Here is a 22,607-nt window from a genome sequence, read left to right on the forward strand (position 1 = left end):
CTAAAATGCTTGGTTTCCCAAAAATGTTACATTTTAAAAAAGGGTAATAGCAGAAAATACCCCCCAAAATTTGTAACACAATTTCTCCCCAGTACGGCAATACCCCATATGTGACCCTAAACTTTTGTCTTGAAATACTACAGGGCTCCAAAGTGAGAGCGCCATGCGCATTTGAGGCCTACATTAGGGATTTGCATAGGGGTGGACATAGGGGTATTCTACGCCAGTGATTCCCAAACAGGGTGCCTCCATCTGTTGCATAACTCCCAGCATGCCTGGACAGTCGGTGGCTATCAGGCAATACTGGGAGTAGTTGTTTTGGAAACAGTGGCGTACCAGACGTTTTTCATTTTTATTGGGGAGGGGGGGCATGTGTAGGGGTATGTGTATATGTAGTGTTTTTTACTTTTTATTTTATTTTGTGGTAGTGTAGTGTTTTTAGGGTACAGTCGCACGGGCAGGGGTTCACAGTAGTTTCTCGCTGGCAGTTTGAGCTGCGGCAGAAAATTTGCCGCAGATCAAACTTGCAGCCGGATACTTACTGTAAACCTCCGCCCATGTGAGTGTACCCTGTACATTGGGGGGGGGGGGGGGGGAAATACCTCCAGCTGTTGCAAAACTACAACTCCCAGCATGTACGGTCTATCAGTGCATGCTGGGAGTTGTAGTTTTGGTAACAAACTCAGTGTTTTGCAACCAGTGTGCCTTCAGCTGTTGCAAAAGCTACAACCCCCAGCATGTACGGACAGCGGAAGGGCATGCTGGGACTTGTAGTTATGCAACAGCTGGAGGCATACTACTTTGGCTGGGGATTGTATTTATGCAACAGCTGGAGACACACTGGTTTGCTACTTAACTCAGTGTTTCACAACCAGTGTGCCTCCAGCTGTTGCAAAACTACAACTCTCAGCAGTCACAATCAGCCAACGGGCATGCTGGAAGTTGTAGTTATGCAACCAGCAGATGCACCACTACAACTCCCAGCATGCACTTTAGCTGATTGTGCAAGCTGGGAGTTGTAGTTATACAACAGCTGAAGGTACACTTTTCCATAGAAAAAATGTGCCTCCAGCTGTTGCAAAACTATAAGTCCCAGCATGCCCAGTTGTGGTGGTCTGCCTCCTGCTGTTGCATAACTACAGCTCCCAGCATGCCCTTTTTGCATGCTGGGAGCTGTTGCTAAGCAACAGCAGGAGGCTGTCACTCACCTTCTACTGCTGCTCCACGCCGCCGCCGCGCAGGTCAGTCCCTCGCCGCCGCTGTCGCTCCTGGGGCCCCGATCCCAACAGGGACGCCGGGGATCGGGGTCCCCAGCTCCGGGGGTCTTCTTCCCGCACCTGCTCATGTCCTCCGGAAGAGGGGCGGAGCGGGTTGCGGGAGTGACACCCGCAGCAGGCGCCCCTGCTGGCTATGGCTGTTCGGGCCGTCTCTGACTGCCCCGATCAGCCAGTAATTCCGGGTCACCGGGTCACTGGAGACCCGATTTACCCGGAATCCGCCGCAGATCGCTGGACTGAATTGTCCAGCGATCTGCGGCCATCGCCGACATGGGGGGACATAATGACCCCCCTGGGCGATATGCCGGGATGCCTGCTGAACTATTTCAGCAGGCATCTGGCACCGGCTCCGCTCCAGCTAGCGGCTGGGGCCGGAAATGCGCAGGGCGTATCCATACGCCCTGTGTCCTTAAGGACTTGGAAACGGGGGCGTATGGATGCGCCCTGTGTCCTTAAGAGGTTAATTTTAGGGTATTTACATACAAGTCAGGTGAACAGTGTAGAAATTACGACATTTTGCATATGTGCCTCCCACTTGCTAAGGGACCAAAAGTAATGGGACCATTGGCTTCTCAGCTGTTTCATGTCCAGGTGTGTTATTCCCTCATTTTCCCAATTACAATGAGCAGATAAAAGGTCCAGAGTTTATTTCAAGTGTGCTATTTGCATTTGGGATACGTTGCTGTCAACTCTCAAGATGAGATCCAAAGAGCTGTCGCTATCAGTGAAGCAAGCCATCCTTAAGCTGAAAAAAACCCAAAACAAACCCATCAGAGAGAGAGCCAAAACATTAGGCGTGGCCAAAACAACTGTTTGGAACATTCTTAAAAAGAAGGAACTCAGCAACACCAAAAGACCTGGAAGACCAAGGAAAACTACTGTGGAGGATGACCGAAGAATTATTTCTCTGGTGAAGAAAACCCCCTTCACAACAGTTGGCCAGATGAAGAACACTCTCCAGGAGGTAGGTGTATGTGTGTCAGAGTCAACAATCAAGAGAAGACTTCACCAGAGTGAATACAGAGGGATCACCACAAGATGGAAACCATTGGGCAGCCTCAAAAACAGAAAGGCCAGATTAGAGTTTGCCAAACATCTAAAAAAAGCCTTCACAGTTCTGGAACAACACCCTATGGACAGATGAGACCAAGATCAACTTGTACCAGAGTGATGGGAAGAGAAGAGTACGGAGAAGGAAAGGAACTGCTCATGATCCTAAGCAAACCACCTCATCTGTGAAGCATGGTGGTGAGAGTGTCATGGCATAGTGGGCATGTATGGCTGCCAATGGAACTGCTTCTCTTGTATTTATTCATAATGTGACTGCTGACAAAAGCAGCAGGATGAATTCTGAAGTGTTTTGGGCAATATTATCTAATAATATTCAGCAAAATGCTTCAGAACTCATTGGACGGTGCTTCATAGTGCAGATGGGCAATCACCCAAAGCATACTGAAAAAGCAACCAAAGAGTATTTTAACCACTTAAGGACCCAGGGTATACCTGTTCTATAACGCAGGGCCACGTCATATCGGCACCGCCGCGTCTAAAGTGAAACTAAACTAATGCCGGTTAGCTCAGGGGGCTGTTCGGGACCGGCGCAGTGAAATCTCGGTGACACGAGGAGGGTCCCCTTACCTGTCTCCTGGTGTCCGATCGCTGAATGACTGCTCAGTGCCTGAGATCCAGGTATGAGCAGTCAAGCGGCAGAATCATCGATCAATGGTTTCCTATGAGAAAGCATTGATCAATGTAAAAGATCAGTGTGTGCAGTGTTATAGCCCCCTGTGGGGGCTATAACATTGCAAAAAAAAAGTTAATAAAGATCATTTAACCCCTTCCCTAATAAAAGTTTGAATCACCCCCCTTTTGCCATTTAAAAAAAAGGGCAAATAAAAATAAACAGATGTGGTATCGCCGCATGCGAAAATGTCCGAATTATAAAAATATATCATTAAAGGGGTATTCCCATGGATCTTAATCCTTCCAATACATTTTATGGGCTGTATACTACAGAGGAAATGCTTTTTGAATTTCTCTGATGTCATAGCCACAGTGCTCTCTGCTGACCTCTGCTGTCCATTTTAGGAACTGTCCAGAGCAGCATATGTTTGCTATGGGGATTTTCTCCTGCTCTGGACATTTCCAAAAATGGACAGCAGAGAGGACTGTGGTGGTGACATCAGAGAAATCCAAAAAGAAAAGCATTTCCTCTGTAATATATAGCCCATAAAATGTATTGGAAGGATTAAGATTTTTTAATAGAAGTAATTTACAAATCTGTTTAACTTTGTGGCACCAGTTGATTTAAAACATTTTTTTCCACGGGAGTACCCCTTTAAACTGCACGGTCAATGGCGTACACACAAAAAGATTCAAAAGTCCAAAATAGCGTATTTTTGATCACTTTTTATATAATGAAAAAATAAATAAAAAGCGATCAATAAGTCCAATCAATACAAAAAAACTTCAGATCACAGCACAAAAAATGAGCCTTCATACTGCCCCATACGCGAAAAAATAAAAAAGTTATAGGGGTCAGAATATGACAATTTGAAACATATAAATTTTCCTGCATGCAGTTTTTTCAGAAGTAGGACTAAATCAAACCTATATAAGTAGGGTATCATTTTAACCTCTTCAGGACGTGGGGCATATGCATACGCCCTGCATCCCGAGTCCTTAAGGACATAGGGCGTATGCATACGCCCGTGGGAATTCCGGTCCCCGCCGCTAGCCGGTTGGGGACCGGACCGGGATTCCTGCTGGGACCCCTGAGACCACCCAAACCCCATGTCGGCAATCGCAGAAAATCTCATGTCAATTCAGACATGCGATTTTCTGCTATTCCGGGGTGATCGGGTCTCCAGCCCGGAAAATAGGGATGATCGGAGCGATCAGCGACAGCCCCAATCATCCTGAGGGATAGGAGCGAGGTCTCAGTGCTTCGATCTCCTCCTATCTCCTGCCATTGGTCAGAAATGAATTCTGACCAATGGCAGCGCAGGACAGTGGTTTGCCATGGAAACCCCCCGTTCTGCCCACCCCTGGATGTCGGGCAGAACGGGGAGAGAAGATGGAGGCCGGGTACCTGCAAAGAAGATGGGGTGGGGACCACAGATCATCGGAGACATCAGCGGAGATCACGGCGCAGGTAGGAAAGTGACAGTGTTTCGGGAAGGAAAGTTGCAGTAAAGCGATCTTTACTGTGGCAACCACTAGGAAGGCCGGACTGCAACTCCCAGCATACCCAGACAGCCAAAGGCTGTCTGGGCATGCTGGGAGTTGTAGTTTTGCAACATCTGGAGGGTCACAGTTTGGAGACCACTGTTACAGTGGTGCCCAAACAGTAGCCCTCCAGTTGTTGCCAAACTACAACTCTCAGCATGCCTAGACTGCCCAGGCATGCTGGAAGTTGTAGTTCTGTAACATCTGTCCCTTCAGATTTTGCAATTTTCATGACATTTTTGAAAATTGCTGCTCTACTTTGAAGCCCTCAAATTTTTTCAAAAAGTAAAAATATGTCCATTTTATGATGCCAACATGAAGTGGACATATTGTATTTGTGAATAAAAATACAATTTATTTGTAATATCCATTTTCCTTACAAGCAGAGAGCTTCAAAGTTAGAAAAATGCTAAATTTCTTGGTCGCTCTTCATTGCGGGACACCTAACTGATGGGTATATGCTCCAGCCACGAGGAGGCGCTGACACTAGGAAAAAGAAAAGTTGGCTCCTCCCTGGCGGGATATACCCACCCACCTGCAGTGAGGCAACCAGTTTTAGCTAGTGTCACTTAGGAGGTAGACACACAGGTCTGGAGCTCTCCAGACCTGGTCTTTTATTATTTTCTAGTAAGGGCTATTTAGTCAGGTTCTTTACTCCTTTTTGTTTCCCTTTTTCAGCTGGTGGTTCAGGAGCATGGCGCCTACCTGTTCCCCCATATGCGGCTAAGGGGCACGGGACTTAAGATACAAATGCACCGTTAACCCCTTCCCACCAACGGCCAGCGCCTGGGGTTGCACCGTGGGTCCAGGTCCCCCTATTTTCCCTGCTCGTCTTGGTCTGTAGCAGCATGACGTGATGCAGGTAACTAAAATGCTGGCTGAAGACGTCTCCAGGGAGTATGTGAAGATGGGTGAGTATGTAAAGCGTATGAGGAGAGTTTACCCCCCCCCCCCAATCCCCCCCCCCTTCTTGCCTTCCTTCCTCTCCCCTAGCTATGAGCAGTAGTGTTATATTCAGTCCGACGGAATGACTATTTCTGGGGCTGTTTTGGGGAGTCCGGACAGTGAGGGGTTAACCCTTGCTATATTTATTCATGCAGCCTTGACTGCATCTATTGGGCTCAGGGGGGGTTTGCCTTTGACTGGGGCCTTCTCCCCTCCGTCTGCTATGCGGTTCCGGCGGTGGTCCGTTCTGGGGCACTTGGCTGGCGGGGATCCATAGCGGCTCATAGCTCCGCCCTTCTTCTTCCCCTGATTCCCGCGCGAGTCGGAGGGTTGACCGGCTTCTCCTCTCCGTCTCGCGCGCTGCTGGGGTCTATTTTCCAGTGGGGCCGTAGCATCTAGCTCCGCCCCCTCCCCGCCCCCAACTGCGGGCTCGGCAGCGCTCCTTTAGCTCCCAGGGCTTTAGCCCGGAGGGAGCTTTATTGGTACTCTCTTCTCCTGGAGCCGAGCGGCGGCTTGGCAGCAGTGCTGCCGTGAGCCATCGCTGCTCCAGGGGATCCTTTTGCTCGTATGCGGGCAGCACTTCGCAGGGCGCACTGCCCCCCATGCAGCGGAGTTTAGCTCCGCCTCTCCGCCCTTTCGGGAGCCGGTGCAGTTTTGTGCCCCGGCCTCACGAAGCTGCAGCCCGGCGGGAGCTTCTCCTGTCCTGGCTGCTTTTGTTTTCAAGGATCTAGCGGTGCCTTCCGGCGGTCCTTAGCTCCGCCCCCTCCACCTATTTGGGAGGCGGCACCGTTTTGTTTACCTGTCTCCCGAAGCTGCGGCCCGGCGGGAGCTCCTCCTGTCCGGACTGCTTTTCTGCTTTCTGTCTATTAGCCTCGGGGCTGTGCAGCTTAGCAGACGCTTTTAAGCGTATTGCTCCGTGCTGCCGCAGCTTCCGAGGCTGACCGCTATCTATTTTTCCTCATCTCAGGAAAATTGACTTATTAATTATTACTAATAAAAATAAAAAGTTCATGTTTTCTGCAGCTTGTCAGACAATTTGGCGTACTCTGATGCCCTCTTGTGGCCAAATACTTGCATTGCCTTATATTTGATTTAGTTTTCATGCCTGAAGTCCTGGGTTCCTTATTTCTCTCATCTAGTGGCTGGCCTACCGGTACCTCTCTACTGTGTGAGATGTCCGACGGAATGACTTGCCCATACCTGTGGGCCGGACAGTCGTCTGCACAACTGCTTGGTTCAGTGTGTGGAGGACTGTCCAGATATGTCTTCAGGACCCATACCGGTGAGCCAGTAGGTGGTCTGTATGATTTCCTCTGCCACTTGCCACATGTCTCACAGCTGATGTATTGTTGCTGCAGTTCTGATACCCCTCTGCTGGGTGCGGTATATGTGGAACTGACCTATGTGTCTTCAGGACTCATACCAGTAAGCCAGACAGTAGTCTGCATGGTTTCCTCTGCCATTTATCACACGTCTCACGGCTGAGGTGTCTGGGGCTGCAGTTCCGTTACCTGGGTACGATGTATGGAGACATGACTCGATGTGCCTTCAGGACTACTACGTCTTACATGGACCCGTCCCTGTAAGTCTGGATGGTTTCTTGCGTCACCAGTCACAGAATTCACGGATGATGCATCTGCGTCTGGAGTCCGTTTCCTCACTACTGAGCGAGGTACCGATGGTATGTATGGTTGTCTTCTGTGAATCCACGTCAGTAGGCCAGACGATGGTCTGCATAGTTGACTACACTGCCTGTCATGCATTGACTGGCTGCTGTTCTGCGACTGGTGTTCCAGTCCCTCTCTACCGGGTAAAGTACCGATGGCATGCGTGATTGTTTTCAGTGAATACATGCCAGTAAGCCTGACTGTGGTCTGCATGGTCTGCGCCTGGGGTTCTGGTTCCTCACTACTCTGCGCGGTGCAGAGGGTAAGAGGATTGTCTTCTGTGGCTCCATGCTGGATGATCAAACAGTGATCTGCATGGTTGCTGCACTGTCTCTCGATCTTCATACAGCTGGTGTCTCTGCAGCTTGGTTTCCAATACCTCATTGCTGGTGGGGTGCCGACGGGATTCATCGTTGTCTACTTCGCACCCATATCAGTATGCCAGACATTCGTCTACTGGATTGTCTTCACCGCCTGTCCTGCATCAACCAGCTGGTGCCTCTGCCTTTTTTTTGGCACCTCACCATTGTGTGAGGCATCCGACGGAGTATTCCTTTCCCCGCTATGGTCCCATATCAGTGAGCCAGTCAGTGGTCTGTATGGTTGCCCGCGCCGCATGTCATACATCACACGTCTGATGTATCTGGGGCTGGAGTTCCCGTGCCTCACTACTAGCGAGGTGCCGATAACGTAACTCCTCTTTTCTGATCATGTACCTGTCTTTCAGGTAGTGGTCTGCATGCTTTCCTGCGCCACTTGTTACTCATCACATCACCGGTGTATCTGCGTTGGTCTTCCACGACCTCACTATGGTGTGAGGTTTCCGCTGGGTTGACTCTCTGCCCCTTGGGGACTCCCACCAGTTAGCCAGACAGTTGTCTGCATGTTTTTCTTCTGCCGTGTGTCTCACAGCAGATGTTTTGGGGGCTAGGGTTCCAGTACCCCACTGTTGTGCGTGGTATCGTGGACCTGACCCAGCGTGTCCCACGGACACTTTACGGGATGTCAAGGATGCATTCCACAGTCCCTCCACCTTTGTCTTAGGTGCTCAGTTATCTCCGGTCCGGCTGCTCCCTGTGATCGGTGGTTCCCCACTGCCATGGTAGTTTTTCTGTGGTCTCTCCGAGAGGCCTCTTGTGCCTTATGCACCGCACCTCATACTGGTAACAGGGTTTGCTTGCTTGCCTACTACTGTCTACAGGCGGGTATCTTTCCCCACTTTGTGTCTCCATGTGCGAGACCACATGTGCCTCACGGTCTCTAGGACTGTGTCTACTGGGTGTTATAATCCACATGGTCACCTCCCTCATTCGGCTGCCACTGCAGCTGTTGTTCGGTGTCTCTCTCCCAGGTGCAGTCCCGCAGAGGGTGTGCATGCAGGTTCTTGGACCCTTCTTCCTGTAGGTCACTCTGTGTTGGTGTTTGTCTGTGGGTTCCAGCGCCTGTTGCTGCAACAGCAGCGTCGATCGGTTCTTCTTTGTTACGTTGCACGGTTGGTCCGCTGTGGGCATACCTCCCTTCTGGCTGGTCCTTTGGATGTCTGCGTTTTCCCCATGTCCGTACGCCACTGTTGTTGTGGGGTCCTCATGTCTGTGTTCCTACATATGCTAGGACCACGTTGTAGGATTGGAGCCATCTTTCTGTTGCTCAGGGACTTCCGGTGACTTTGTCTCTGCGGTTCCCTGGCAGTTTCAGCACCTCTATTTTGACATGGGGCCTGCTGGGGCGCCTGTCGGTTCCGCCCCTTCCGGTACTTCCGGGTGTTTTCTTCCGGGGCCTCTTTCCAGGGTGACTCTGGCACCTACTTGTCACTTCTGGATTGATCCTCAGCGGGTCTTGTATTTCTTGCCCAGCTTCGGGGTACGGGGCTCTGATCTCTCTTGGTTCACACTGTGGCTCCTTCAGGCGACGAGGGTTACCGCTGGTGCCTGGGGGCTTTGTCCACCCAGTATTTGCATTTCCCTGCTTCTTCTGCACCTAGCGCGTTTGCGGCTCCCCTTTTCGCTTGGAGTGCGGGGACCAAGGTGCTTGTCGTAGGTCTCTAATTGAGTTGTCCTCTCAACCACCCCTGTTTTTCCCTCCGGGAGGGATTCTTTTACTTTTTTGCTAACATGCATTCAACGGTGGACTTTCGAGTCTGGGCTTGTGTGCTTTCTGTCTGCTATCACCGCCTAGTGCTCTGTATGTCATTCTTACCCTTTTTGTCTGGGTCAGTTATACGGCATTGGCTCCACAGTCTTCTGGAGTAATTCTTCCTATGCCCGGACCCTGGAAGCCCAAGCTGGGCTCTCATTGGTCCTCCTCCATTCCCGTTTTGACAGGATGTTTCTTGAGGCTGCTCAGGTCTACTCTGTCCACTCTGATCTCTCACTGTTGGTCCCCTTGATTTGTACTCGGCTCTGCGATGCTGCGGTGTGCCTTCTTTTCAGGGGCTCCCTGATTCCTTAAGCCTTGGTGAGGGTTCAGTCTTGGATTTATGGCGACCAGCCCCCGCCTCTTCAGCGATCTGTTGGTCGGGGTGGTATTTCTGTTCTGCTCTCCTTCCCTTCTTTCGGGAAGTTTTCTCGCAGGAGTGTTTTTTGCGGTCATCTGGTTCCCTTTTTTTCCTGTGTTTTCTCGTCTCTCTATATGACCAAGGTGCCTTGGGTCTCTTTAGTGGATGGACCTTCCCCTGGGTGTTCTGGTCCTTCTCCTTGGATGGGAGGTCTTACGGAAACTCATTTGTTCTGGGCTTTGCATGTCTCCGACCTGGGGACTTGTCCATAGTCCTTGCAGGCATGCGAGTTCAGTCTTGGACTGTCTCCTTTTCGCTGGTGGTTGTTTTTTCCCACCCTAGGGGACTGCTTTGGTACGTCCCATCAGTTAGGTGTCCCCCAATGAAGAGCGACCAAGAAAAGGGGATTTTTTTTGTACTCACCGTAAAATTTCTTTCTCGTAGCCTTCATTGGGGGACCACCCACCCATTTCTTCTTTGTACGGTTCTTGGTTGGTTTCAGGGATTCCTTTCTAGGGTCCTTCGGAAGTATTTCCTCTCGGGCTTCTCCTACTGCTTTGTGACAAAACTGGTTGCCTCACTGCAGGTGGGCGGGTATATCCTGCCAGGTAGGAGACGACTTTTCTTTTTCCTAGTGTCAGTGCCTCCTAGTGGCTGGAGCATATACCCATCAGTTAGGCTACGAAGGCCATCATGAATGCTACGAGAAAGAGATTTTACGGTGAGTACAAAAAAATCTCCTTTTTCATGAAATTTTGGGATTTTTCACCAAAAAAGGATGCAAGTAATGACGAACATTTACCACCAAAATAAAGTAGAATATGTCACGAAAAAACAATCTCAGAATCAGAATATTCGGTAAAAGCGTTTTAGAGTTATTAATGCGTAAAGTGACGGTGGTCAGAATTGCGAAAAAGGGCTCAGTCCTTAAGGTGAAAAATGGCTGCGTCCTTAAGGGGTTAATTGTATAGACCTACAGAATAAAGTGAAGGTGTCGTTTTTACCGAAAAATGTACTGTGTAGAAACGGAAGCCCCCAAGTGTTACAAAATGGCATTTTTTCTTCAATTTTGTCGATGGCATCCCCGACGGAGATCGCTGTCTCAGAAATGCGTTGGAGTGCTTTTTGGTCCCCAAAGATCTCTGTAGTGACATCACTGCACAGCCGGAAACACTAGGCGAAACTCCCAAGCTGGAGACATTGCGGTAGAGACGCCACCGGCCGGGGTGTACTCCCGCAAACTCAGCTAAATCCACCTTGCTCCCCTATCGGAGAAAAAATTCAGGCACCACAGGACTCCATACCAACGAAAGGATTTACTCATAGACCAGACTCAGATGACCTACCGGCAAGTATACTGACACATGTGTTACACTAACAGTGACTGCACCTAAGAGCACCTTGCTGCGCTTGTTACATTTACTTCTACTGAGGATCTCTTTATTAAATAATACAGAGCAGCACCCCAGTTAGACAACATATACTGCATAGTAAGGCACTATTGAATATTAGCAGCATATATGAAAAATCCTGCTATCGACTTTCTCCACTAGGATTACATAATATATATCCTATTGTTTACCCCTTTTAAGCTCCCGCACCAGTTATATCCTCTGCACCTTGCATCAGTCTTGAACAAACGTCATGAACTTTAAATGTCAGGTTTGCATTTATATATAGTTGTATTTTACTCTCAAAGTAATTTATGATATATATATATATATATATTTTTCCAGCTTCAGAAAATCATTGTCACGCATGCACTTTATTTCCTGCTTTCAGCCTTGTTACGATTTCCAGGTATGTTATAACACATCATAAGTCCCATCCAGTGCTTTTTTTGTTTTACATATTTTATAATATTGTTTTATATGAGATAAAGGGACTCATATGCACAAAAATAGCTGCCAGTTGGGCACATTACTGTTTCTTTTTGCGCAAGTGTTACACAACTATTTAAAGTATTAAAACTTAAAAGTTTTATTATTATTCTGTCCCATTACTTTTGGTCCCTTTAACAAGTGGGATGCACACATGCAAACTGATTTGGACGTAAATACCCTCAAATTAAAGCTGATAATCTGCAGTTAAAGAACATCTTGTTCGTTTCATTTCAAATCCATTGTGGTGGTGTATAGAGCCAAAAATGTTAGAATTGTGCCGATGTCCCAATATTTATGGACCTGACTGTAATGCGGCTGTGTTCTTAAAGGCGTACTCCGCTGGAAAACACACACACACACACACACACATATATATATATATAATATATATATATATAAAATGTGTGTGTGTGTATTTTATCTACTGATGCCAGAAAGTTAAACAGATTTGTAAATTACTTCTATTTAAAAATCTTAATCCTTCCAGTACTTATCAGCTGCTGTATACTACAGAGGAAGTTCTTTTCTTTTCAAATTACCTTTCTGTCTGACTACATTCCTCTCTGCTGACACCTCTGTCCATGTCAGGAACTGTACAGATCAGGAGAGGTTTGCTAGGGGGATTTGCTCCTACTTTGGACAGTTCCTGACATGGACAGAGGTGTCAGTAGAGAGCACTGTGGTGAGACAGAAAGGAAAAGAGAAAAGAACCTCCTGTGGAACATACAGCAGCTGATAAATACTGGAAGGATTAAGATTTTTAAATTGAAGTAATTTACAAATCTGTTTAACTTTCTGACACTAGTTGATTTGAAGAAGAAAAAAAAAAAGTTTTCTAGTGGATTACCGTTTAACCATGTGCGGAGGCCTAATTAACACCTGTTCACACTGATGAATTTTAGCTGGAAAAATGTCCTCTTTGAATTTCACTATGGATTGCTGGTCCTCCTGCTCCAGCAGAAATGATGTGGCATTGGTGCTTATGTCCACAACAATTTGATGCGAACATAAATATTAGAGATGAGCGAACTTACAGTAAATTCGATTCGTCATGAACTTCTCGGCTCGGCAGTTGATGACTTTTCCTGCGTAAATTAGTTCAGCCTTCAGGTGCTCCGGTGGGCTGGAAAAGGTGGATACATTCCTAGGAAAGAGTCTCCTAGGACTGTATCCACCTTTTCCAGCCCACCGGAGCCCCGGAAAGCTGAACTAATTTATGCAGGAAAAGTCATCAACTGCCGAGCCGAGAAGTTTGTGACGAATCGAATTTACTGTAAGTTCGCTCATCTCTACTTACCACCACAGAGGACCACCCTGTAGAGCAGCCATTGTGGAGTCCCTCCTGCAGTATATCAGCAAGCGACATGAGTTATTTTCTTTTGTGAGGTTTATAGCCACCATGTGAAATGGATTTTATTTTCAACTTGAGTAGTTTTCTTTTTTGGTTACTTTAGTGCAGTGGTCTTCAACCTGCAGATCTCCAGATGTTGCAAAACTACAATTCCCAGCATGCCCGGACAGCCGATGGCTGTCCGGGCATGCTGGGAGTTGTAGTTTTGCAACATCTGGAGGTCTGCAGGTTGGAGACCACTGCTTTAGCGCTTACCTTTCCTGAACCTGTGTGGCCATGTCCAATGCTGACTCAACGGAGGGTGAAGGTTCCTCAGAGACAACTATGTCACAGGATAGTATTGAGCAGCCCTGCTTTCACAAATTTATTTTTTTTTTATGTATTTTGACGCCTTTACATTTTCTGACATTGCTAAGTGTGTTTTCCATGTGCAAAATTTCTTGGCGGTGATTTGCGCCAAAAAAAACTCTAAAGGCACAAAGTTGCGCCAAAGATCGATTGGCGCAAATGATGAATTACTGACTAAAGTTGAAATCACACACAGGACCGTGTGATTTTGAGAAAGTTGTAAAAATGACAGTGGAGCAGATGCGCCAAACTTTGGCGCAAAAAGACACTGCGCCAAAGTATTGCGCCAAAGTTACGTGAAAAAAAACCACATAAATCCTTTGATAAATACCCCCCTATGTCCCTATGAAGTGTTCCTGGTATCACTGTAGACAGTAGTTATCACCAAAGATATTGACCCGTGACAGCATATGTACTCATAGTTTCATGTGCCCACGACCCTATTACCCTATTATATGGAAAGTGTTTGAAACATTTACTGAAATAAATATTCACGTGGATTGTTCTGAAGAAGGGTATGTTCTGCTGTTGCATGGATATGCAGTATTTTCTCACGGAGGAATTTAAAAATATGTAAATAATACCTCCACATAGTTACTGGATCATAGAACTATACTGTTACTAAATAGAACACACTGCATACATACCAATAATTTCCTATACAATGAGGGAGATTTATCAAAACCTATACAGAGGAAATTTGGCCAGTTGCGCATAGCAACCAATCAGATCGCTTCTTTTATTTTTCTGAGGCCTTTTTCAAAAAAAAAAAAATCATAATATCTGGTTGCTATTAGCAACTGGTCATCTTCTCTTCTGCACAGGTTTTGATAAATCTCCCTCGATCACCCTATAGTGGTAGAACCAAGCACTACATATGCAGGCCATAGAAGATGGACAGTAACATCCATTGACTCGCAGGTAACATTTTCATGGAGTCGGTCTCTATCCTTTTCTTCCCTATTTTGCCAACACTGCCCTAAAGACTTCTTCTGTCTGTGACAACTCCCTGCAGAATCTGTCAAACAAACATCGGAAAAAATTAGAAAGGAGTATGTCAGTGGATAGTTTCCCCAATTCTGCAGATCTCCCCAGTATGTGGACAGGTGGATACCCCAGCAGATATGTAGGTGCCCCTAGTAGTTATATCAGTCCACCAGGTAGTAGGTAATTTCCCCCATTAGGTAGTAGTGTCCCCCCTCCCTTAAAGGGGTATTCCACCCCTAGACCTCTTATCCCCTATCCAAAGGATAAGATTTCTGATCGCGGGGGTCCTGCCGCTGGGGACCCCCCGCAATATAGCATGCGGCACCCACCTGTTTCTTGTCCGGAAGCGCTGGAGGGTCTGGGTTGCGACCACGGGAACGGAAGTCTGTGACGTCACGACTCCGTGCCGTCACGCCCCCTCCCATAGACTTGCATTGAGGGGACGGGACGTGACGTCACACGGGGGCGGAGTCGTGACGTCACGGACTTCCATTCCCATGGTCGCGACTCAGACCCTCCAGCGCTTCTGGACAAGAAACAGGTGGGTGCCGCATGCTATATTGCGGGGGTCCCCAGCGGCAGGACCCCGCGATCAGACATCTTATCCCCTATCCTTTGGATAGGGGATAAGTTGTCTAGGGGTGGAGTACCCCTTTAAGCCTGTTGTAGGTAAAAGGTTTAAAGCAGCTTGCAGCCTACAAGAGTAAGTAACAGGGCAAGGAGGCATTTACTATATGTGATACTCACACAAAGGTGAATATGTACCTGTACATATTTATGCACACAGGAACATTCATACATATACATGCCCACGTACATAAAAATACATGCACACAGGTCCAACATTCTCCAGTAGGCATTTACCTTCCCTGTTGATGCACAGACTCGGGGCTAAATTCTGAAGTGCATTGGAGCTCTGTCTGGTAGCTCAGTACGCAGTTCTAAGCAGTAGGATCCCTTGGTGATGCCTGTGCAATGGACCATTTTTCTGTAGTGAACGGATATTGGTTCCGTGCAGTGGTGCACAGCCCAGAGGAAACGCCACTTGGGAAAGATGACTATCGGTATTTTTTGTGTAGGAGGAAACCGGACACAAACATGAGGAAAACATACAAACTTGTTGCAGATGTTGTCCTTGGTGGAATTTAAACTTAGGACCTAAGCACTGCAAGGCAACAGTACAAACCACTAAGCCACTGTGCTTTTTCTCAATCCCTGTTTTATCTAGTTAAAACAGTTCACACTCTTGTAACAAGACAGCAACAAATTCCAGTTCTTTGTTGGTAGATAACCCGAGCAAGAGAGCTCCCTGAGAAAATACTGGGATGTAAAATGAGGTTCCCTGTCTTTATTCTGCTCAGTTCCTTAGCAAGTTTAAAGGGGTACTCCGGCGCTTAGACTTCTTATCCTCTATCCAACAGACCTGGGGACCCCTGTGATCTTGCACGCAGCACACCAGTTAAAATCAGTCCCCGGAGCATGCTGTCCCATGGGCCTGCACTGAGGGGCGGAGCGTGACGTCACACGGGGGCGGAGGCGTGACGTCACGCTGCCGGCCCCGTGGTCGCCGGTAATCAGACCCGGAGCGAACATGCTCCGGGGACTGATTTTAACTGGGGTGCTGCGTGCAAGATCACGGGGGTCCCCAGCGGCGAGACCCCTGCGATCAGGCATCTTATCCCCTATCCTTTGGATAGGGGATTAGATGTCTAAGCGTTAGAGTACCCCTTTAAGCAGTCCACTCGCTTTGCTTTACCAAGGGGGTAAAATGTTACCAGTTTACTCTTAGTGGGTATACGGACACATATTACTCCTCTGTAATTCCCAAAGCTGCAGGGTGGAAGCACTAGGTGTAACTCTCTCAGCCACTGACTAGATTGACTAGGCCCAACCTGAAGGCCAATGAGTCCTTGATGGTAGTGAGGCACTTGTATATTGTCTCCTCACTGACTGTGAAAGATATAATCCATTATTGGCACTCTAGTTCTGGAAATGTATAATTCTCTGAGCTTAAAGGAGTACTCTGGTGGAAAATAAAAATTTTTAAACTGGATGATGAAAGCTAAACAAATTTGTAAATTACTTCTATTTAAAAATCTTAATCTTTCCATTACTTCTCAGCTGCTGTATGCTCCACAGGAAGTTATTTTCTTTAATTTATTTTGTGTGACCACAGTGCTCTCTGTTGACAACTTTGTCCATGTCAGAAACTGTCCAGAGAAGGAACAATTCCCCATAGCAAACCTCTGCTGCTCTGGACAGTTCCTGACATGGACAGAGGTGTCAGCAGAGAGCACTGTGGTCAGACAGTAAACTCGTCCTTGGGTTTTGATATGGATTTGGACACTGAATAGAGCTCATCTGCATTCAAGCTATCCAACTAGTTTATCATGGTTAATACACCTGTAAAATCGTCTTATAACTGACATGTCAAATCCATGGTTGATAAAAAATGCACATGGCAGTTCAGAGAATGATCTATGGTGCATATTGCCACTAAAAGTAATGTGATACATATTGCATGGTTTTCATGCAGATTACAAATCCTGGAATAAAATAGCAGCCATCTACAAGGTGTACTGGGCTTGTAAGGATATAGATTCTACTTGATTTCAGCTATTTTGCTGTAAAATTACCTTAGCATGTTGGACAATTTTTTTCTGGTAAAATCATGCACACCATGACAGAAAACAATAGACGCCAATATAGCCTTGGGGGTATGTAATGTCCCAGTACAGGACATGGTCCTGTACTACACATAGGCCCTGTCAGGTTGAGTCCCTCAGTGATCCTGCAGTGTCTCCCCTGCTGTTGTTATCAGTGCCATTAATTGTCATATGATTATAGTCGGTGTATTAATGTATAGCTAGTCTAAAGGACCTGTGAGATGTTTGAAGGACCTGTGGAATGTCACATGTGATGTTACCCAGAGGGCACCAGGTTAACACATGACCCGCAGCTTGACCAATGGGCTTTGGCTCAGCCCCCCTCTATATAAGGTGGCGGCCATCAAAATTCTCTTTCTTTCTACTGAGGACAGCAAAGCACAGACATCACAGATCCTGTGTCCAGTACACAGGAGGCCACTAAGCCTGCACACCAGTCACATTGTCAGTAAATCATCTCATCTATGTCTGCTGTCTCTACTAAAGTCAAGACACGGATCAAGTCTATTCTAGTCTGCGTGGCTGAACTAAAGTCTACTACATTTACATTCCCTGGTTGAACTTGATGGACATATGTCTTTTTTCGACCGTACTAACTATGTAACTATAAGTCCCAGCAAGCTGCAGGGCCCTTTCCGTGTTACTGGTCAAATCTCTGGGATCCTGGCCTAGCTGTGAAGATAATAACCCCTATCTGACCTCAGTAAAACCTCCGTTAAACCATAGTCTGGTTTTGGACTCTCATTTTCACTGGATAGCCAATGGAATAGCGGAGATGCCGTTTGGGTGGTTCCGGTACCCAAAAACCACTCTGGCGTCGCAAACATTAGGGGTTTATAACACCTTGCCCCTGGGGTTAATAACATCATTCCCCATCCACCTACACCGCTACACCCTGTGGTTCCGCCATTACCGTAGGTCACCACAGGTATGTTGGTGCTTTCTTTTGTAAGACAGGACTGCCACATCCATCATTTTTTAGTTTTCATTATTCCTATGGTTGAAAAAAAAACAAATATAGCACATGCTCAGACTAGAGTATTGTTTTTATTGCAGAATTTACTATAGTTAAAGCTCTCTAGCTGCAAGAGGAACATATTTCTAGCAGTTTGTAGACAGAGGGTGAAAAGGCAGAATTTGGAATTTTTTGCAGTTAAGCACAAATATTTTAGGAGTGGCACATTTTATTTCTCTTGTGTTGTCCTGTGCTCGGCCTGTGGTTATATTTGTTTCACTACAAGAGCAGCACCTCTTTAAAACCCCTTTTGCCACTTTTCTGATTTTTTTATTTTTATTAAATCAACTGGTGCCAGAAAGTTAAACAGATTTGTAAATGGCTTCTATTAAAAAATCTTATTCCTTCCTGTACTTATTAGCTACTGAATACTACAGAGGAAATGCTTTTCTTTTTGGAACACAGAGCTCTCTGCTGACATCACGAGCACAGTGCTCTCTGCTGACACCTCTGTCCATTTTAGAACTGTGCAGAGTAGGAGAAAAACCCCATAGTAAACATATGCTGCTCTGGACAGTTCCTAAAATGGACAGAGATGTCAGCAGAGAACACTGTGCTCATGATGTCAGCAGAGAGCTCTGTGTTCCAAAAATAAAAGAATTTCCTCTGTAGTATTTAGCAGCTAATATGTACTGCAAGGATTAAGATTTCTTAATAGAAGTAATTTACAAATCTGTTTAACTTTCTGGCACCAGTTGATTAAAAAAAAAAAATAATTCCACCGGAGTTCCCCTTTAACCTGTTGGGGACGGAGCGTGTACCTGTATGCCCTCAGCCCATTCCCTGTCTATAAGGCGGGGCCATGGCGTGGCCCCGCGTTATAGCGCGTCGGGCCGGCACCTAGCAATGGCCGGGACCCGTGGCTAATAGCGCGTGGCACTGATCGCGGTGCTGTGTGCTATTAACCCTTTAGACGTGGCATTCAAAGTTGAACGCTGCATCTAAAGTGAAAGTAAACCATTGCCGGTTAGCTCAGGGGGCGGTTTGGGATCGCCGCGATGAAATCGTGGCATCCCGAACAGCTTACAGGACAGCAGGAGGGTCCCTACCTGCCTCCTCGGTGTCCGATCGCCGAATGACTGCTCAGTGCCTGAGATCCAGGCATGAGCAGTCAAGCGTCAGAATCATTGATCAATGGTTTCCTATGAGAAACCATTGATCAATGTAAAAGATCAGTGTGTGCAGTGTTATAGCTCCCTATGGGAGCTATAACATTGCAAAAAAAAAGTGAAAAAAAGTGAATAAAGATCATTTAAAGGGGTATATGCGCTGTTAACCCCCTCTCGCCAACGGTCAGCGCCTGGGGTTGTACCTCATGGGTCCAGGTCCCCCTATTTCCCTGCTCGCCTCGCTGGCACATGGTAGCTCGGCGTGATGCAGGTGACAGAAAGCTGACTGAAAACTTCATAGGAAGACTTCATGAGGTAAGTTTTTCTGACTGAGGTGAGCATGTTCCCTTTCTCCTAGGTACAGCCTTGCAACCTCTGGAGACCCTCACTTTTTGCCCACTTTTTCTCAGGGGCTGGCCTGGAGAGTTTTTTTTTCTATATCTATTGAAAAAACTGGGGTGAGCAAGAGCATTTTTGGACTGGGCACAGCTTTATTCAGAGGGCACTATGCTTTTCACTTTCCTGAACGATATGTGTGTTTGTGATGTGTATGTTTCTTTAAGCAGCTGACAGCCGCTGTGTTTTTACTATGCGGGCGCATGAAGCACTTGCTTACTTTCGCTTTTGGCAGCACTGGCTTACTTTCGCTTTGGTGGCGTCTAGCTCCCCCGCTTCCCCACAAGCGCATATGCGAATGACATGTGCGCTCAGGGAGAGGAGCGGGCGTGGGCGCCATTACTGACCACCTTGTCAGAAGCTGAGGCGCTATAGCTCCACTCCCTCTGTTGTCGGGGCTTCTGAGAGGCGTGAATTAGCCTCCAATCAGCGCTGTGCGCGTGTTGTGAGAGGCAGGGGCCAATCAGCAGTGCCCCTGCTCCTGGCCCGCCCCTCTTTTGCTATTGGCTGGCATTTCTCCCTTCTTTGTCTACACTAGAATGGAGTTTTCCTCACAGCAGCTGCCCTGGGGTCACAGACTTGGGCTGCACAGACAACTGGAGCGTTAGTTCATCATTTTGTCTGTAAAAGCTGTAATTCCAAAATGCCTGGTTCTGCTGAACTCCCTCTAAACAGTTAACTGGAGTGTTAGCTACTCATTACATCTGGAAAAGCTGTATCTCAAAAATGTCTGTTTCTGCTGAACCACTTGTTCTGCCTGCTCCACTGCTCTCCCAGACCCCCCTGCTATTCTACCCCGGTTGTCTACCAGACCCGGTAGGTTCGGCCGCCCCTCCAGCTTGGGTACTCTCCCTCCCCCAGTCTATATCCGACTTGGCTCAGGTCTCCTGTTATGAGGTGACTGCATTGGAGAGGCCCTCCCGGCCCTCCGAAGGGTCCCACTCTCCTCCTATACTGATGCTCTCGCAGCATCATGGGGGTGTTTTTCATCTGACTCATCCTCCGAGTCTTCTGGCAGGCACAGGCGCACCCCTCACAGGCATCGCTCAGTTACTCTGCCCTGTAGCAAGCGTCGCTCCCCTAGAGGACGCTCCCATGGTCGCCGCTCTGGCTCTCCAGACCTGCGTACCTGGTCAGTCTCCCCCACTTCCAGGGCCACCTCACACGTACCCATTCACCTGGAGAACTTGTGGATGCAGTTTCCGATTCGGCCTCTGATTCAGAGGACCACACGGATATTTCGGACATGATGCACTCATTGGTCTCGGCCACAAGAGACACCTTCCATCTAGAGGACCCAGGAACTTCGGACGTGGCTCCAGAAGTTTCCTTTAATCGCGCCCAACCTCCAGGGCTGCCTCACCTCATTCCCATTCTCCAGGAGAACTTGTGGATGAGGTTTCTGATTCGGCCTCAGACTCAGAGGACCACACGGATATGCCTGATGTGGTGTACTCGGCCATAAGAGACACCTTCCATCTAAGGACCCAGGAACTTCGGACATGGTCCAGAAGCTTCCTCTCATCGTGCCCGACCTCTTCCAGGGCTGCCTCACCTTGCTCCCATTCACCTGGAGAACTTGCGGATGAGGTTTCTGATTCGGTCTCCGACTTAAAGGAACGCACGGATGCCTGATGTGGTGTGCTCATTGGTTTCGGCCATAAGATACACCTTCCATCTAAAGGACCCAGGAACTTCAGACGTGGCTCCAGAAGTCTCCTTTTCTTCGTGCCCGACCTACACCCAAGACCTTCAGTTCTCATGCTGAATATTACGCCCTGCTGGTATCCACCTGGAGGTACCCTGACAAGAAGTTTCAGGAAACTTAGAAGGTTCAAGCGCGGTATCCCTTTGCCAAGGACCTCTTTGCTCGGTGGACCTCCTCTCCAAATGTGGATCTACCGGTCTCCCGCCTCTCTAAGGCGCCTACCGGGCCTTTGGCTGATGTGGCTGCATTCAAGATCCAGCCGACATGAAGGTGGAGACTTTGGCAGACTTTGGGGGTCAAGGGCCCTTTCAGTGTGGTCTCCCAACTCCGCCAGGGTAGTCTTCAAGATCCCTCTGGAGGATTTATTTAATCTAGCCTGATGCTTCGCAGCTGGAGATTTTCTGTTCCATGCGCAGCCACTGTGCTGCCTTTGCCACCAGCTAACTGGTAGCCACCGTCCCTCCATGTGGCTTAAAGCCTGTAATGTGGACGCCGCCTTCAGGAAGTGAGGCGTTGGGCGGAAAAGAGTTCTTTATTACCTCTGGATACGGCTCACAGAACTGATTTTCGTCGTAAGTCCTCCTTCGAGTTCTGCGGACCTTTGGTGCCACACAGGGTACCAACAAGGGGTCCAGCCGGGAGCCTTCACGGGAAGAGGGCTTCCTCCTTCCGGACCTGTCCCTCCCGGAGGTCGGCTGTCCATTCAGGCTGTTTTGCGGCCCCATCGGGCACCCGTAGGCCTTCCTCGATCTGATGGGTCGCCCCCATCCGACGACCTTTCTCGGTGGTTGGTCGCCTCTTACTCTTCCGGGATGCCTGGACTACGCACATTCATTGTGCCGGTTCCTTCAGGGGAACGTTTTCGAGGTTTATTCCAACCTCTCTGTGGACCCCAAGAAAGGCGTTTCTGTTCGCCCAATCTTGGTTCTCGAGTATCTCAGGCAGCATCTTCTGCTTCCCATCCCGAATGGAGTCTCTCGGTTCGGTGCTGGCATCCCAGGTTCATGGGGAATTTTCGTTCCTCGGTGGACATCAAGGATGCCTGCCTCCACATCTCATTGTTTGGGTCGTCAGCGGTACCTCCGCTGTGCAGTTGCGGATGGTCATTTTCTATTGTGGCTCTCCATTTCGGTCTGGCCACTTCTCCGCGGACCTTTAACAAAGTCCCGGCACCTGTGATGGCCCCTTTTACGGACAACAGTTGTTTCCGTGATTCCTTACTTGGACGACCTTCTGATCAGAGTTCCAGCCAGGGCCCAGATCTTGGAGAGTCTTGGTTTCAACCTCCAGACCTTGTCTCTCTTCGGTTGGATGGTCATTCGGGACAAGTCCAACCGCTTTCCTGGGGCTCCAGTTCGACACTGCCTCTGCTCGCTTTCAACTCTGCCGACCAATCGGCTGACTCTCTTATCAAGAGTCCGATGACTTTGGCACCCTGCTCCAGTTTCCATTCGCTTTTGCATGGATGTCCTGGGTCGGTTAGTGGCAGCCATGAAGGCCGTGCCATTTGCCCAGTTTCATCACCGACCTCTT

The 22,607-nt window shown here is 48.1% G+C and overlaps 1 protein-coding gene across 3 annotated transcripts in view; it reads left to right on the forward strand.

Annotated features, from left to right (window-relative positions):
* Positions 1–22,607, forward strand: part of LOC130276984 (synaptotagmin-1-like) — a 271,121-nt gene that overhangs the window by 19,512 nt on the left and 229,002 nt on the right. Inside the window, exon 1 of one of the 3 annotated variants that reach the window (XM_056527087.1) lies at positions 14,033–14,114. The exons of the other annotated variants lie outside the window; for them this stretch is intronic. The gene's annotated coding sequence lies outside the window, so the exon portion shown is untranslated. Of the gene's footprint in view, positions 1–14,032; positions 14,115–22,607 lie in introns of those variants that run through there. 3 annotated transcript variants of the gene reach the window in all.

This window comes from Hyla sarda, chromosome 6 (genome assembly GCF_029499605.1).
Source record: "Hyla sarda isolate aHylSar1 chromosome 6, aHylSar1.hap1, whole genome shotgun sequence".
NCBI classification, from domain to species: Eukaryota; Metazoa; Chordata; class Amphibia; order Anura; family Hylidae; genus Hyla; species Hyla sarda.